This window comes from Eschscholzia californica, unplaced genomic scaffold (genome assembly GCF_041429995.1).
Source record: "Eschscholzia californica isolate CP2 unplaced genomic scaffold, dmEscCali1.0.p SCAF_5, whole genome shotgun sequence".
Lineage (NCBI taxonomy): Eukaryota > Viridiplantae > Streptophyta > Magnoliopsida > Ranunculales > Papaveraceae > Eschscholzia > Eschscholzia californica.
In genome coordinates, this window is record NW_028238472.1 from 12,766,949 (window position 1) to 12,781,324 (window position 14,376).

General features: G+C 35.5%; 1 non-coding gene across 1 annotated transcript; it reads left to right on the plus strand.

The window, feature by feature from the left end:
* The first annotated feature begins 3,773 nt into the window (after positions 1 to 3,773).
* Positions 3,774 to 3,846, plus strand: TRNAR-CCG (transfer RNA arginine (anticodon CCG)). Its single transcript has one exon. It is a non-coding gene; the product is annotated as a tRNA-Arg (tRNA).
* Positions 3,847 to 14,376: the final 10,530 nt, after the last annotated feature.

Consider the following 14,376-nt stretch of genomic DNA (forward strand, 5'->3'; position numbering starts at 1 on the left):
CTCCCCAAATTTTTATCAACAGCCCACCGTGAAAGATACCAACAAGATCTACCCCGCAAGGCCACAATCATCCGTTGTCCAATCCACCAATGAACCACTCGTCCACTCTTTCTCACTCCATCACCACTTCTCCGCATTTAATATATAGGACGTGTTTATTTATATTATTATATATTACAATATTAGATTTTTTTGCTACAAACTTATAATATTAGTTAGTAGTATATTATATTGTAGAGTCGATACAAAAGAAATAATCGTTTAGCTAACTCTTTTCTTTTTACCTCATTGCTAAGTTATTTCATTAATGTTCATTACTTTTATTGTTATAATGTAATAAGGATATGATAATTTGAATTCTACTTTATTAATTTTCGTCTTGTTGTTAAGACAAAATTAATTTAAGTTTCATTTTTTGGATGATTTCTAATATTTTTTTTATGCTTTTAGTTACTTGTAATTAGAGTTGCCAATAAGCTAGGCCTCTAGGGTATTTTCAACCCTCCTAGATACTAAAATTTATTTAGAACAAATCAAATTCTTCTCAGAATAGGAGGTTCAGAATGTGGTGGCTGGTAGCAGAATAACAATTTGATCTTTTCTGACATTATAAAGCGTAAAACAATGTTATATACATAATGTATTTGTCATCTGAATTAGATAAATTTTATTTTGCCTTCCGTGAACCTAAATGACCATTATTGTTGGGAGACATCTACATTCAATCTAATATGAGATTTTGTAGACACGTAACTTTAAAATATGTTATGTAGCGATAGGTCTTGCGACCATATAATCAAGGTAATTTTGGAACTAAAATTACTTTTTTGCTGCAAGTCATTGAACAAAGCCCTAAACTTTTCATGCTTAAACCAAAGGGGGGGGAAAACCAAAAAAAAAAAAAAAAGATGGACCAAATATCCCCTATCCCATTTTAGCATCACACAAGGTGAACCATGTCTGGCAGGCAAACTATTGATTAATCATTGGGAATGATGTTATATATGCATTTTCAAACGAAGTTTGGATAATGGGAAAGATGTTAAGTTTTTAATTATATTTTCATAGGATGGCCTTAGAGTCGACCTTAGGTTCGGAGAATTTAAGAGGAAATTTGAATTTGTGTATAATATAGAAGGCCCCAATTTTAGATTTCGCTTCGGGCCACCAGAAACTCAGGGCCGGCCTTGTTTTTACTCAGGGTATTATTAAGAGGATGAAGTGCTTAATGAGTTTTAACCCAGTCTTATAAGAAAATGAAAAATTAGAGTACTTTTGCCACCCTTAGAGCTAGAGGGCGTTTGGATGAGTTTGTCATTTTGAGGAGGCGAAAGTAAAATTAACCCAATTAAATGTAGAACTGTAAAAGTCAGATCCAGATTTTATAGATATTCAAATATGGATGTCTATTTTTCTTTTTGGTTGTGTAAGAGAGGGTGCTTTCTGTTCAAATTTGACTCACATTCATGTTGTGTTGTCTCCATCCTATACTTTTGTCTACTCTTCTTTTTTCTAAATTTTGTAACAACAAGAAAACACTAATTCATATAATTGAAGTCTAATGCAATTCTGACAGTTGTAGTATCATACTATCAAATTTAACACGGGAGAAAAAGTATTTTCTTAGATGAAAATTACGAACACATTTGGACAATTCATTAAATGAGCTTGAAGGGAGAAGTGAATGAGTTAAATGGATACCTATCCATATATTTCGAAAATAGTTCAGACACGTGATTCGCACATACATAAGACCACATACGTTTTTCGCACACCCACAAAAAGTCCACATACGAGTTTCTCACATGCACAAAGTTTAGACTTAAAGAGAAGTTGGAACTGAATTTTTTAGGCTGAAAATTTTCGATACAGATTTATCAACTTAAGACAGACTGAAGTTGGAATTGCTTTAACAGAGCAGTAATGGGTTTGCAGTTTGCACCCAAGTATGGGGAAGCATTAAATGAGCAAGTATAGTTTAGTGGTGTTTCTTTAAGTTGCCTTGCTTTCGTTGCTTTCTTGGTTGAAAGTTGGAACTCATTTATAACATCAACAATAATGCTATTGGGACATAATGAACTTTGGGTAGCTTCCCTACTATACTATATGAATTGATTATGGATGTGAAATTATTCAAGTAGTATCATCTCTTATACATGATAAATCCGTTTCTAACTTAGACCGACTCAAAGTCTTTTTTGCCTTTTTCAGACCGACTAACAGTTGAGGTGGTGTTGTTTTCTACCGGTACAAATTTGTGCTATGTGGGATTTATTTGTATAATTAAAGTTCTATTAATGGATATTTATTTTTATAGTTTTAAGACCCCCTTAAACATTATATAGATTATATTCAAGTCTCGGATCAATAACAAACAACCACCACCTGAGACGAGTTATATCGATCGTGACCCCAAATTTTGAGTTTTCCCAATATATTCTCATTGTTGAGAAGAAAAGATGTGGCGGTCTTTGAGATCCCAAAATAGAAGTAAAAGTTTGCTCATCAATCAAAAGAGGAAGACAGAATAAACCAAAAAAGAGGAAAACAAACTGAAGAAATGAACAAAGACAAATGCGTTCTGATTAGTCACAGACTGAAATTTGAAGAACTGGTCCCAGAGGAACAAAGCAGTTCCTATCATTCATCTGGATTTGGTACTGATCATAACAAATTAAAGCCACTAGCTCCTCACCCACTCCCACAGGGCCACAGTCCCAAATTCAAAAGTGGGTAACCACAAACCTCAATAATCAACCCCACAAACTACTTGTAATTAATATCAAGATTTTCGATCCACTTATCGTCATCCATTAGCCAGAGATAGATTTATGGACCAAAAATGGCTCCAATTAGCTATTCCTTGACAAGCAATGTCACTGAAGGGCGGATAAAACTAACTATTCTCTCTCCCATGGCCTGCCAAAGTCCAAAGCAGCCAAAACAGATGATTTGGCAGTTGGTACCAAATGTGTGGATTCTGCATACCAATTACTATCGGCAATAAAAAAGAGAAAATGTATTTTGTTAACTTAAAATACATTTGAAAATGAATTGACAGTATACTAATTACTATTGACAAACCAGATACTCTCTTCCACCTTGCGTATCGCCTAACCAATCGGAATCCGTTCTGGTTTTACCTCTTCCGTCAGGTTTTTCTTTTTTGAGATTTTTTCTTGTTTGAATTGTATTACGGATCTCACGGATTAATATACTCGATCTAAATCGAGAGCCATAAATCGGGTGAGAAATTACAGCCGTCCATCTTTAAGTAATTGATTTTTTAATGATTGTGTCCAAATTGACATGAAGAATGGATGGTCAGACTGTAAAATTTGGAGTTTGTATCTTTGCACGGAGGAAGTTCTGACGTTGTGAGCTTGTATTTCATACTCCAAGTTATATGTTATTATCATACAACTCTTTTTAGATCCATTATGAGTTTTATATAGGATAGTTGTAAGATGCCCTCCATTACTTTTATGGGCGCCCTTCAACATCCAAAGTTTTGAAAACTTATGTATGAATTAGGCGACTTTAATAATAACATAGTGCGCCTTTAGGGCTCTCTTTTATCTATTCTTAGTGTTGGTATTACTATGCAAGATTTTACAGAATTAAAGTTGTTGGATTTTGAGTTTTGAGATAAAAACTGAAATTCAATTTCAGCTCAAACTCTAAAAACCAATCTCAAAGTTTAATGATGGAGTTTGAGCAAACTAATTCAAAGCTACCAGTGATAAGTTTTATTGTCCTTCAGTTATCAAAATGACCGCGTGGCCTAATGGATAAGGCGCTCGCCTCCGGAGCGGGAGATTGTGGGTTCGAGTCCCACCGTGGTCGATGATTCACATTTATATATTTTTTACCGGGCCAAGAATTGCGATGGTTAATGGGGAAGAAGGGGCTTCCCCCTTGATGAGTACAAGATTGGGCCTAGGTTTTGTATAAGCATTGAGAAGTCTCTGGCCAAGAAAGCATATATCTTTGGACAAGATTTTAAACAAGCTGGAATTTGTGGCCTTCGTTTTGTAGCAGAAGAATAAATGTTCTTAGGTGCTTCCTAAAGCCCTCAAACAATTGACTTGGTCTAGGACCAAGCAACACACTACTTGTTTCCCAATTTTGTTTTGATTTTCGTCACAGAAATATATATATATATATATATATATATATATATATATATATATATACCCTCGACAAGACTTTTTGGGTTGAAACTCTCACGAGGGTTAGTTAGTTTATGGTGGTCGAAGCCCGAGAAAGAATAGTATCCGCCCGGCCTGCTATAGTTAATGAGTAGGACTCGGGTATTAGAGACTATGAAACAGCACAGTTAAGCTCGAGTAACAACTTGTTCATAAGCCTGTTAGGCCTAAGCTAATATATACATTATCAATGGGATACAAGCTCGGAGATGGAGCTAGTCTCCGCTACTAAGGTGCCCAACATAATTGTTGTAGGCGCCCTTTTACTGTCTATTTTGAGGAGGCCTTATGTGTAAATTGGCCGGCTATTACAATTATGCTTCAAATCATTAGGTGACCCACATGTAGAGCTTCAAATCGATAGAAGATATGGACAACTCTAGAAAGAGAAGTTGAGAGCCAAAGAGAAGAGAGAAAAACAAAAAAAAAATCGTCGCTTGGACAACTCTAGGCCGGTGTGAGAGAGAGGCTAGGCAAAGGATAGAGATAGATACGCCACAAGACAAAAATCAATAAGTTTGACAACAACTTTTGGTTCGACACACGGAGTCATACCCCTTAAAGTATGCTGACTTTTGAAAAAAGCAAAAAACAAATTGTCCAACATAATTGAAAGGCGAACGAAAATTCAGACACAGTTGGGATCAAAATGGGAAATTAATTACAAATTGGTGGTCAAAGTGGAATTAACGCAATAATTAACAATTACTTAGTTTTCTTCACACCCCTTTATACTATTGTAAAGAATAAAACTACGCATAAGAGAAAGATTAGACATAAGCAAAACGCAAATTCGGTGATGTGGAATACTTCAACACTTAATAGTAAACATGCAGTAAAACAAATTACTAGAAGCCATAGTGCTTTTCTTTTCTTCTCATTGTTTGCCTCCGCTGTTGTTTCCTGTTTGCAACAATCAGTGACAAATCCCCGACTTTCTTCATCTTCTTCAAGATCTTTCTCCCGCCTTTCCATTTGCCTCATGCATGTTTTGAACATCTTGACTACTCTTTTCGTGAAATTCAACAACTCTGGTCTACCTTATGTGATGTCAATACTTCGTCGTCTATGGCACAAGTTCTAGCAATAATCAACTTTCTTAACTGATATGTCTTTACACTAGCTGTTTGAAGATCTGCCAAAAGAATGCATACGTTTAATCCAAGTATATAGACATCGCCCGAAAAAAGAATGCTTATCCTAATGGGCGTTAATACATGTAGCACAACAGTCTATCGTACCACAGGTACTCGGTAATTTGTCTTGAAAGATGGATCTTCAAGAAGTAAGGTCCTTGCGAAAAGAACCAAAAGGAAACTTTTATTTTTCGAGATTATTACACGACAAATATCATAACTACTCAATTTATAGGATATTAGGAGACAATGTCAAGCAACCACAATAGCCCTATAACTGTCATCATATGAAACATCTTGGGCCGTAAAGACCCTTAACGTAATTCTATGAGGCCTGTAAGTCTATGTATATATTCCTACATATACTTTATTTTTACCCTTTGGAACATGTCAGGTAATAGATAATGTATTTCCACTCCGGCCGAATATTGGCCGAATATTGAATTGTGACCTCTGAAAAATCGTGGGAAAAAATAAAATAAAAAAGTGTACAAGCTATATCAATGTGGAACAAAATTCACCCTAACATCAACTTTAGCATTAACAAATTAAACCCTAAAATAGATTCGCTTGAAAAGCCCTAAAACTCGGAAATCTCAATGTATTGCAGTTAGGAATTAAATATATCATTAGAAAATAAAAACATAAGTTATGAACTACCCAATAAATTTTGATAATAATGAAGAAAGATAGAGAGAGATAAACATTGACACCTAATAATACAGGGAGAGAATGAGTTGTGGTAGTGTTGTTTTGGTGAGAGTGTGAGAGAATTAGGTTTTACACTGTTGTATTTATAGGTTTGGCCGTTTGGGAAAGGGGAACCGACTTCAAGTGAAAATTGGGTTCAAATTTTTGGGTTAATTGGGTTTTGGTCCCCACGTTTTTGACTAACTGACCCATTTGGTCACTACGGTTCCATGAGGCACCCAATTGTGTTTGGTAATTTGATTTAATCCTCAATTATTGTCAAATTTTCAATTATAGCCTTATGACATCTATATAATAAAACAGAAGGGAAAAACGATTACTGGGACAAACATCCTTTTTTAATAAAGGATATTGTCTGGAAGCCCTTCTCAATTTAAAGTATAGTCTTTCGTATAAATAAAATAATCTATTTAAAAAAAATAACAGTAACTATCTCTCTTAGGAATAAAATAACTAATTTAAGAAAAAGAAACAAAAGATATTGCAAGAGTTATAAAAAGAAATTAAAATTTCTCTCTCTCATTAAGGTAATAACTAATTTAAGAAAAAGAAACAAAAGAAAATAATACCAAAAAATTAGGGTATCCAGAATATAGCAACATTAAATATGGTAGTCGGGTGAAATTAGGGTTAGAATTTCGTCACATTTGTGTTCGTGCCCTGGGCACGGGATATACCTTAGTATATTAAATTAGGGTATCCAGATCTCGTTCTTTCTTGGTGCTCCAGCTTTTGTTCTCCTCCTCATCACATTTATTTTCTTCTTCTTCCATGAGAAGGTGGCCAATCCTTCGTGTCTTTGTCAGCAGATCTCACCTTCCCTATTCTTCCATTAAATTCACCATAGTGTTGCATTGGAGATCTTTTTAATAGAAGAGCTCAATTAAGACCAAGGGAAGAGAACCTGAATTGACACTTGACATATATGACAATTACAATTTTGTTGAGTGTTTTGCATGGGAGATGCTCTTACCTCTCCCTTTCTCTGAAACTTACTCTAAATTGAATGAGCAAATTGATCAAGTGAGAAAAAATTGTGTTGAGAGGTTTGATCATATTGACCGAGTGTGATTGAACTCACATCCTAAATTTAAGTCATTTAAAGAGAGCTGGGCAAAATTAGGTTAGGGTTCTTCCAAAACTCGTAACGATTTCTAATTCCTACTTGTGTTCATTAAACATCTCAATTTGGTTTAGTTATAGACATTAAAAAGTGTATATCTTCTTACAAAAATGTGCACAAAGTAATCAAATTGAATTTCTTCATAATGTACCGAATAAAAAATGGTGTTGCCGAGAATTTGGAGACCTGCTATAAAAAAAATTGAAACCCTTTCCCCGATAGTATTAAAACATAATTTTTTTTTCACCTAATACATTTTTGTAAATATCTCAAATGAACTAAGATAGAAAATAAATGTTTTATCTTGATGAATCTATGTTGTATATTTTTTGTTCCTAAATATTTATATGCAAAAAACATATATTGAACAACACTCCAATGAAAAAAATAGAAACGTAAGTGTTTAACATATAACTAGTATTTAGGTATACAAACTAAACTAAAACTAATTGATTATCTATAATAATAGTTGTTGTTGTTAGTAATACTTCGAGATAATGATGAGTTGATAAAATAATCAAAAAAATTGACAATTGACAGTATTCAGCATGTGTCCTCATAGTTGTTGTACAAGTTGTTCGCCAACTAAGCTACACTATGGATCTTATGGAAAATACGTTGCGATCACTGCTTTCAGCATGAAATCAATGATCTCCCGAAAATAATCAAAATGATAGAAAATTTTCCGAAAGTAAACAAAAAACCAGTGACAAAAAAACCAAAAACTGGAGATAAATGACAACCGCCGGCCAGTGAATTTATTAAGATTAATGTTGATGCGTCCTTTGTAAATTTAATATCCAATGTGGGAATCAGTATGATAGCTCATGGCATTGAGGCAAAGTTCATTGAAGCACAGCTCAAATCTACTAGAGCCAGAAACCGCGAAGAGAGTGAAGCTATGGCAATTCTACTCGGATTGGAATGGGCAAAAGTCAAGAATATCAGATCAATAATCATAGAAAGCGACAATATCAACCTTATCAAACACCTCTGAAACAATCAACATTCGATTCACTGGCAATCGTTGATGCACATCAGTAAAATCAAAGAAAGATGTAAAGACTTTGAAGAGGTTCAATTCCAATACACTAAGAGAGAAGTAAACTTGCAAGCAGACAAATTAGCTAGATGGGCAAGGAAGCGCAATATAAGCAAAATATGGCATAGTATCCCTTGTATTTTAGTTGGCATGTATTGTAATAACGCTTTGATCCATTAATGTTATTATCTTTCAACAAAAAAAACTAAGCTACACTATCTTTTAAATCATTGCACACTGTTAAATTATACTCCACTTAAATCTAATATTTAGAGGCCCCTTTGACAAATTCTTTTGGTTGGAGGGAATATGGAGCGACCACACCGGTCGCATCCCCTCAAAACGCCCCTGAAATAAATGATCAATAAGATAAAAATTTCTAATTTTCTTATCTTTTACATGCAAATGATGCACAACAGTTGAATCTTAGTGCTAATTCGCCAATGAAATAACCCCTTAGAAAATCCAAAATCAAGCAAAATTTCCCTTGAAAACAATAAGCAAAAAATAGGAACAAAAAGAGCTTCCATAAAGAAGTTGAAAGATAAAACGAAATGAAATTCTCATTAGTCTGAACTATTACAAGACATTGAGTATTTATAGACTTTGAGGGAGCTAAAACAGAAAAGTAACTAACTTCTAACAACATTCTAACAGACTTGCTTTCATAACAGAATTCCTAACAGAAAACTTCTAAAGGCACCCTCCATTTTTATTTTCCCTTCTCAGTTTATTTTCATTATTTGTAAACTAACACCACAGTTACATCACTTGAATCAACTACTCTAACACCCCCCCCCCCTCAAGATCAGGAACCGAGAGGGATATGAGCTTGGTGCGAAGGAATACAAACTGACTTGGAAGAAGACCCTTAGTGAACAAGTCAGCAGGTTGATCCTCAGTGGGAATGTATTTGATCAAAACAGTACCATTAGCCACCAAGTCCCTTCAGAAATGATAATCAACCTCAATGTGTTTCGTACGAGCATGAACACAGGGTTTGAAGCAATGGCCTTGGCACCCACATTGTCACAGTAAAGCACAAAGGGCAAAGAAGGAGCTACATGAATTTCAGTGAGTAAATAAGAAATCCACAAAAGCTCAGCCACAGTGAAAGATAAAGCTTTATATTCAGCCTCAGTTGAAGACCTAGCAACAGTGGGTTGTTTCTTCGAACCCCAAGACACCAAAGAGTTGCCTAACAGGATGTAAAACCCAGATGTACTTCTTCTGGTATCTAGACACCCAGCCCAAACTAAATCAGATAAGGCAATCAATTTGGAAGTGTCACCCTTTGTGATAGTGATTCCACAATCCAAAGTCCCTTTTAAATACCTTAAAATCTTCTTGAGAAGCATGAAGTGAGAATCAGTGGGTTGTTGCATAAACTGAGCAGCATAGTTGACAGCAAAACAAATGTCTAGTCCTGTAGTTGCTAGATATTGAAGCCCACCCACCAATGTTCTATAAACAGTAGGATCAGGCAGGGGAGTCCCATCAAGCTTAGAGAGCCTATTACCAGAAGAAACAGGAGTAGAGCTTGCCTTACAATCCAATAGATCAGATTTCTTAAGTAATTCCAAGACATATTTCTTTTGGGTTAGCAAGATAGCAGCAGAAGAAGTGTCATAAGTGACCTTAATATCAAGGAAATAGTGCAAGGATCCCAAATGTTCCATAGCAAACTCTGAGCTGAGATTAGAAATGAGTTGATCCAATAAAGTCATAGAGCTTCCTGTGATAATTATATCATCCACATATAATAGAAGAACGATAATATCAGAAGAAACTCTATGTATAAACATTGAGTGATCATGAGAGCTCTTCATGAAGCCCAGAGATAGCAGATAGCTACCAAATCTATTGAACCAAGCTCTAGGAGCTTGTTTTAAACCATAAAGGCTCTTGTGAAGTAGACAAACATGATTTGGTTTCTCTGGATCAACAAATCCTTGAGGTTGTTGCATATAGACAGTTTCCTCCAAAATACCATGAAGGAAGGTATTAGATACATCAAGCTGATATATATGCCAAGAGTTAGAGACAGCAATACTCAACACAGTTCTGATAGTGGTTGCCTTAACTACAGGGCTGAAAGTTTCTGTATAATACAAACCCTTATGCTGATGAAAGCCCTTTGCCACTAACCTGGCTTTAAACCTCTCTATTTGACCATCTGACCTGTATTTAATCTTGAATACCCACTTATAACCTAATACATTCATATCATCATGAAAGGGAACTAAAGACCAAGTCTAGTTATGTTGAAGAGCCTGAAATTCTTCATGCATAGCTTGACACCATTGAGGAGACAAACTTGCTTGTTTATAAGTAGTTGGTTCTTGAGACTCATTAAGAACAGATAGATATGATGTGTGAAGAGGATGTCTGATGGTGAAGTGAGTAACATGGTCAGGTATGTATTTTGGTTTAACTATCCCATTTTTTAACCTTGTGGTCATACCAGGAGCTGGTTGAGGAGGTGATCGAGAATTGGTAGAAAAAGCAGAACTAGTAGTAGCCTGTACCTCAGGATTAGTAGCATTTGGTGTTAAAGAGGTTAAGGGAAAATCAAATACCTGTAGAGGTGTGGTGAGAGGTGGTGTGGTAGAGACAGGAGACTGAACCAGGCTTTTAAATGGGAATTCATGTTCTAAGAACACCACATTCCTAGACATGTAAACTCTACCAGTGACCAAGTCTAAGCACTTGAATCCTTTAAAAGATAAGTTGTAACCAAGATACACACATTGAACAGCTTTAGGACTCAACTTATCATCTCTATATGCTTCTAAATGGGGATAGCATGCACAACCAAACACTTTGATGAGAGAATAGTCAGGTAACTTCCCAAAAAGCACTTCAAAAGGAGACTTACTACTCAGTACTTTGTGGGCAACCTATTTATAATATAGATAGCTATAGAATAAGCTTCAAACCAAAAATGCTTAGGTGCATTAGATTGAAAAATAAGAGTATTACCAATTTCATTTGGATGCCTGTTCTTCCTTTCAGCTCTGTCATTCTGCTGAGGAATGTATGGACAGGAGCATCTAAAGGTAATTCCACATTGATCAAGAAAAGTTTTGAAATCACCCTTAGCTAACTCAGGAGCACCATCACTTTGGAATTGTTTAATAGAAGTAGAAAACAAATTCTCACTTAGTTGTTTGAACTTCTTGAAGCATTGAAGACTGTCATACCTTAATTTGAGAGGGAACAACCACACATGTCTACTGAAGTCATCTAAGAAGAGAATATAATATCTGTAACCTTCTTTAGATGACACAGGAGAGGGACCCCAAATGTCACAATGTATAAGAGAAAGAGGTGATGATGTAAAAGATTCAGAATTAGCAAAAGGCAAGGACTTGCTCTTAGCCAATTTGCAATAATGACATGAACCATCTGAGTCTTTGAGATCAATATGAATAACCATGTTCCTGTGAAGATGTAAAATAGAATCTGAGGGATGGCCAAGTCTCATGTGCCAAAGAGAAGAAGGAGCAGCCAATACAGAGGTATAAGCACTTATTGAAGATTGAGGTTGGTGAACTTTAAAAGTTATAGGATAGAGATTATTCACCATGGGACCCTCATTCAGAACCTTCTCAGACCATAAATCCCTTACTTTATAACCCCATGGTGAGAATTGGATTATACATTGATTATCTCTTGTAAACTGAGAGATAAAAAGTAAGTTCCTTTAAATATGAGGAACTAGTAGGACATTTTGCAAATGAAAATTATGTGAAGAGGTGTTAAGATTAGCATCTCTAGTGCTCTTGATAGGAATACACATTCCACTACCCACCATGACTGAATCCTTTCCATTGTACTCTTCCTATTTGACATTGTTGTAATATCGTGTGTCATATGACTAGAGGCACCTGTATCAGCTAGCCAAACTGATTCAGAAGTGAGCTCAGAAGAAGAAGAGGTATCCCCATGATTTGAATGGACTACAAAGGCCATATGAGCTTCTTCATGCTCAAATTCTTCAGCCATAGTACCAAAATTTACCCCATATATATCTTCCTCAGTATTTGAGAATGGATTCAAATCAATTTTATGATGATTTTTATCTGAACATTCTCCTTCTTCAAACAAATGAAGACCAGCAAAGTTTTGCTTATTCTGATTGCTATAGACCATTGCCTTCTTGAATTGAGTTTGATCATTGCTATCATGATTATTAGACTGAACATTGTTGTATTGATTATGATTATTGTTGTATTGGTTATGATTTTTGTTGTATTGGTTATGATTATGGCTATTTATGATTATATTTAATATATGGATTATGGCTATTTGGTGTTTCATCAGAAGTTGCATACCTAAATCTGCACTTTGAAGCAGAATTCCCCCACTTTCGACAAATCCCACAAGGTATGGTTGTGAAATTAAATTCACCAGCCTTAAAACCAGGCTGATATGATTTAGAAGCTGAAGTATTCATATAGGATTGATTAGGAGGAAGAAATTGCTGAGATTGAGAGAAATTACCTCTATGAACTGAAGGTGATCGACCTAATGGTTGAGAGTGAGAATAATTGCCTCTTTGACCTGAGTATCTCATTTGTTCTTTCTTAGCAAAATAGGCAGAATTCACTTCACCTCCTTCTTGTAAAGTTAGCCATTGTTCATGATGAAGAAGTCTAGTTCGTAATTCAGCAAAGGATATCTTCGAATCTCTATTATGCATGATGATTACAAACTGATTATATTCTTTACTTAAGCCTTAAAGAGCAATTCTACATAATTCTTTGTCTGACATCATTTCATTTACTGCCATTAGAGCATCAGAAAGAGATTTAATTCGTCGAAGATACTCATTAATGGATGAATCTCCTTTTCTAACATTTTGAATTTGATGTCTCAAAGTTGTAATCTTCGATTCATACTCTTCAACAAATGAAGAAGCAAGAAAATTCCAAATCTCATGAGCAGTTTCAAGTCTAAGAACATCACCTGAAACGGATCGGCTGAAAGTGGATTTGAGACATGATTTCACATAACTATCAGTCTTTCACCACAAGAAAAACTCAGGATTAGGTATTTCTCTTCCACCTTCAATCAGAGTTGGTGATGGAGCAACAACAGAGCCATCAACATAACCAAATAGATCAGCTCCTATCAAAATTGAAATAAACTGATCTTTCCAGATAAGATAGTTTGAGCTATCAAGTTTTTCTGATACGTAATTTGAAAGATGAGTAATTGAGGAAGTTGAACTTGACGAAGATGATGAATATGCCATGATAGAATTTTAGAGAGAGAGAGAATTACAGTAGAGAGAGAAAATTGAAGAAGATGACTAATTAAATTCCCGCTCTGATACCATGAAAGGTAAAATGAAATGAAATTCTCATTAGTCTGAACTATTACAAGACATTGAGTATTTATAGACTTTGAGGGAGCTAAACCAGAAAAGTAACTAACTTCTAACAACATTCTAACAGACTTGCTTTCATAACAAAATTCCTAACAGAAAACTTCTAAAGGCGCCCTCCATTTCTATTTTCCCTTCTCAGTGTATATTCATTATTTGTAAACTAACACCACAGTTACATCACTTGAATCAACTACTCTAACATCCCCCCTCAAGATCAGGAACCGAGAGGGACATGAGCTTGGTGCGAAGGAATACAAACTGACTTGGAAGAAGACCCTTAGTGAACAAGTCAGCAGGTTGATCCTCAGTCGGAATGTATTTGATAAAAAAAAAAAAGACAAAGAGGAGAGAGAGAGTGGACACAAGAACAAAAGAATAGTAGTATAAAATATGGCCAACGTTTTAGGGAAAGCAGAAAAGTTTCCGGGGAAGACGGTGGAAACCCTAAAAAATCAAACCAAACACTCCTCTATCTGCCTCTCTCTCTCTCTCTCTCTCTCTCTCTCTCTCTCTTCTTCCCCTTCCCCCTTTTTTTTTTTACATTTCCGGCAAGGGGGTTTCCCTTTGCCGGAACCCTTCGTCTGGTTTCCAGACAAAGGCGGGGTTCCTTCTCCATCATTAGGTCTCCATCTCCATTTCAGATATTCATCGTCAGGTCTACCATTTCCTTGACAGTTAAAAGCTTCATCAACATAAGGACAAGAACCAGGTTGATAGATCAGATACTCTTCATCCCTTACCCATTTCCCTTTAAAAAA